Source organism: Urocitellus parryii, chromosome 2 (assembly GCF_045843805.1).
Source record: "Urocitellus parryii isolate mUroPar1 chromosome 2, mUroPar1.hap1, whole genome shotgun sequence".
Taxonomy (NCBI): Eukaryota; Metazoa; Chordata; class Mammalia; order Rodentia; family Sciuridae; genus Urocitellus; species Urocitellus parryii.
In genome coordinates, this window is record NC_135532.1 from 120,910,838 (window position 1) to 120,915,493 (window position 4,656).

The 4,656-nt window shown below is 35.7% G+C and overlaps 1 pseudogene; it reads right to left on the bottom strand.

Moving 5' to 3' along the window:
* Positions 1–3,705: 3,705 nt before the first annotated feature.
* On the bottom strand, positions 3,706–4,074 carry LOC144253408 (glycine cleavage system H protein, mitochondrial pseudogene; annotated as a pseudogene).
* Between the last annotated feature and the right edge of the window lie 582 nt (positions 4,075–4,656).

Below are 4,656 nucleotides of genomic sequence, written 5' to 3' on the forward strand. Positions count from 1 at the left end.
TAAAATTGGCACCCACTCTTCTCAAGGAAAAAGTTGATGGACATGGAGTCAAATTAATGGAGTTCCATCCACAACCATCTGTTTACTTCTCTGGCTTAGTATCCTTTATCCTTACAGCAAGAAATAGGATTCCACCACAAGGATAAAGATCACCCACAAGGATCACAGCAGGCACACAGGAGGAACAGCAAAATTGGAGGCAAATGAGAAAGTAGGGCTGTGCTATTACTATCATCAATATGATGGACTAACATTAGCTTCCCTGTGTGCCTAACACTAGGAATCCAAAGAGAGGTGAGATAATAGGGAAGTTTATTCAGCCATAAAAAATGAAATTATGTCATTTGCAGGAAAGTGGGTGGAGACCATAAAATTAAACAAAATAAGTCAAACTCAGAAGGTCAAGGATCATATTCTTTCTCTCATATGTGCAAGCTAGAGAGGAAAAAGAAAAAGAAAGGTGTGGGGGATGATCTCTTGAAAATCAAAGAGAGATAATTAAAGAAAGAGACCAAGGTGTGGGAGGTAGGCAGGGAGGGGAAAAGTGCTGGGAAGCAATATTGGCCAAATTATATGGTTACATTGTGTGCATGTATATATATGTAACAAAAAATCTTGTTATGTACAATTATAATGCACACATTAAAAAATGTGGAAAGAAAAACAAAAGCAAGTCAGCACTGATTATGTTTCAGCTTAAAAATCTACAAATATCTATAATCATTTTATGTCCCTCTGTCTCTTGGAAGCCATATTCCATACATATACATGTATGTATAAGTATTTCTGCATATATGTATAGTACTGTACCAAATATATGCATATATAGAGAGGTATATAACAACACTCAAGACTCACAAAATAATTCAACCTATTCATAAGCAAGATGAGCCCCTGGGCATCTAAATGTAGACCCACTTAGTTAAAGACAGTATGATTCTTGCCCCTTATATAATGGCTTGTAGTTTTCTAATTTAAGTGCTTTTTGGTTGGGTGCTTTATTTATTTTAACCCCATTTTGAAATCCCTACGGATACATTCATGTCCTTAAAACAGAAAGGGATAGAAAACCTTTCTAATCTTGAAAGTAAAATATAAAATACCAAATAAAATTGCTATTATATATTTTCCAGCATCCAAAATAGTGCTAAATGCAAAGTAGGCGCTAAAGAAGAACTTTCTGAATAACAAAGGAATAAGAATGAAAAATAGAAAACCAAAAAAGTAACCTTACCCATATGCCTTATAAAGCCAACATAAAACTACTTACTTACATATCATAGTATAAAAGTTATGGTAATTTATAATTATAGGTATCTAATTATATGAGGATTTACTCCTTGATGAAGAGCATTTGTGGTTCAAGGACAGATCTTCGGTTTCTACACCAATATCAATCATTTGCCAACCATAGGAAAGCTCATTACTGAATTCTCACTCTGTACCATATGGTCAAGTATTAATGGGGGACAAAGGAATGCCATTCAACTGTAATTGTGATGCTCATATAATTTTAAGAGTTTCATTAAAATCAGGTCACTCTACTACAATAATTTTTTAAAGAATGGTTTATAAGTACGAAGAAGGAGTGATTCAAAATCTTATTTTATTACATCTATAATAGAAATGTACCTTGATATTTGTGATTCAGATACATGATCAAATGTTTATATTGTCCATTGAGTACAGTTATTTGGTTTTCCATAAAAATCCATGCAACATTTACTTACTGAACCCTGTCAGAAAATAGATTTAGAGATAAAAATATCTGTTATTTAAAAACTGTGTGGTGACTATTGCTCTCAAAATATCAGTGGAAAACATACTTATGATTTGTCTTGAGAAAAATTTCACTTAATATTAAAATGAGAGTTGCAAGATAATAATTGGAACATCTCAATGAAATTTCCCTAGGTAGTTAACAAGTCACAACCTAAAACCACCATTATAGCTGAGAAGAATATCAATTGGTTCCAAAATGCATTTATAACTTTCAGATTTTAATTTAAAGTTTTCTTCTCTTCAAATCAAGTAGCCTGGCCTGAAGAAGTCGCCAAATCACTTGAGATAAACTTATGTACATTAAATAAGAACATTTCTTGAAGGATCTAATATATCAAATTTATGGTCTCAATCAATTTTATCCAATTTTACTTTGAAGAGAAACTCACATTGAAGCAAAACTGGTATAACTGAAAATGTAAATCTTAATATATAAAATTGAAATACATTAAATTCCACTTCAAAATAGCCTTAAAACCTAGAAAAGAATAAAATGAAAGAAAACAAAAAATCAAAATTTTGATAAAAAGTATCTTCTTCAAGTTAATAATTATCTATTATTATGACCATTATACCAGAAAACAATTTTTAGAAGGAAAGCTTACTTTTGCTCACATTTTCAAAACTAATTCAGTACATTGTTGGTAAACACCACTGCTTTGGGCTAAGGTCAAATAGAAAATCTTGGCAAAAAGTGGAGAAGAGTATAGAGATTCAGGCTAATGGCATTAAGCTTTTTGATAAAATAACACTAGAAAAAATTTCAAGCATTAAAAATAAGAAGATAATTTAGACCTCCCAAATCAGAAAGAGGTAGGTGTGACAGTCTGTGGTACCCATGATTCCAGAAGCAGAGGCTGGGGTTTGACCTAAGTGCACGTGTTATGGCTCATCCTTGGAGAACACAGCTGGGACGCTGTGGAGAAAAAGAAGGGCTGAGAGGAATTAAAAGTCATGAAAGAAGGAAGAGAAAGAAAAGAAAAGAGAAGGAAAAGTCAAGTTTATCTCATTTGGCCTTTCAAGAAAGGAAAGAATGGGAGGGACACAGTGGTGCATGCCTGTAATCCCAAGGTCTTGGAGGCTGAGGTAGGAGGATTGTTAGTTCAAAATCAGCCCCAGCAACAGAGAGGCCCTAAGCAACTCAGTGAGACCCTGTCTGTAAATAAAATACAAAAAAGGGCTGGGGTTGTGGCTCAGTGGTTGAGTGCCTCTGAGTTCAATCCCTGGTACCACCCCCCACCAGAAAAGTAAGAAACAAAAAGAAAGAAAGGAAGGAAGGAAGGAAGAAAGGAAGGAAGAAAGGAAGGTGAGTGAAAACAAGGAGCTTGCTGCCTCTCAGCCCCAGCCTCTTTTTGCTATTGTTTTTGAAATTTAATATTTTATTTGTTCTTATTTTGCTGAAAATCTGTTGCTTCAGTATATAAAAATAATAGCAGTCAATGCAGCCTATTACAAAATTGGGACAGTATTGTTCTTTTGACACTGTATGACAAACAATTATTTTCACTCCCAAATATTTTTAAAGGGAAGATTATTAAGTATCTTGACCCCAATCCAGGGATGGTTGTAAACAAGTTACAATACTATAAAGGCTTATAACAAGATTGTCCTTGGATTCCATAATTTTAAAAGTAGTTTTAACTATAGATCAATGTCATGAATTCTGAATACCAGAGCCTAAAGCCTACTATAAAATTATAAGGATTTGTAAAACGATGCATATTGTTGTATTTATCTGCGATTCTTGGGAAGTTAAGGGAGTATCTTCCCTCAGTAGCAGTGTTGAGAGTTGTTTCTTTTTAAATATTCTCTCTGCCACTAACTTGTGGCAACTATACTGAAGCTATTTGACATGAGTTTATTTAGGGTGCTATTTCTATTCATCAATATATTTCACATATTTCTCAAATGCCTCTTCACTCATTAAGTCATCAGTTCCAAAAGGTCACTTGTCATCTTCCTCAGCCAGCCATCACCATAACAAGGTTTGTTCACAAGCCCTGGGTTTTCTTCAGGTATGTCACTAATTTCAGTTACTTCTCCTGATAGAGGGACACCATATTCACTGGCAGCTTTCATACTTTCCAAAGCACTAAACTCATCTTGTTTTTTCGATTTTGTCTCAGCTGCACATAAACTATAGTAAATAACATCTCCCAGAGCTTCCTGTGCAAAACTACTGATTTCTGCCACTCCAAATCCATTTTCTATTATCCACTCATGTTTCTCTGTGACTTTACACATTGAAAGAAGAGTGGTCCTGTGCATAGCCACCAGGGCTGAGGCTTGCATGCTCTATACCACTTACAGCACTGTGTGCACAAGTTTACAAAGGGTCACCACACTGCAGGAGCCATCAAGGGGCCTGGACCAGATTGAGCCCTTTATGAAACAGTCTTGTGAGGCTTCCCAGGATCATTTGGAACCTGCCATCCTCTCAGTTACTAGCCTCAGCTTACACAGGTACCACAAAATGTATGGGCTTCCTCTTGATGCTAGCTAAATAAATTTTTGTGCCTCAGGCTGTATCTCTTGGTTTTAGTGGTGTTGGGAGAAAAGGATTCTTCCAATTCTTTTTTTGGTGGTATCAGGGATTGAACCCAGAGGTGCTTAACCACTGAGTCACATCCCCAGCCATCTTTTATATTTTATTTAGAGACAAGGCTCACTGAATTATTTAGTGCCTCCCTTTTTTGCTGAGGCTGGCTTTGAACTCGAGATTCTCCTATCTCAGCCTTCTGAGCCACTGGGATTATAGGTGTGCACTACTATGCACAGTGGGATTCTTCCAATTCTTGAACTGCTCACCTCCCAGGGTTTTGCATGTGTTTTCAGGTGAGAAGTTAGCCACTGTTGGTGGCAGAAAAAACATCA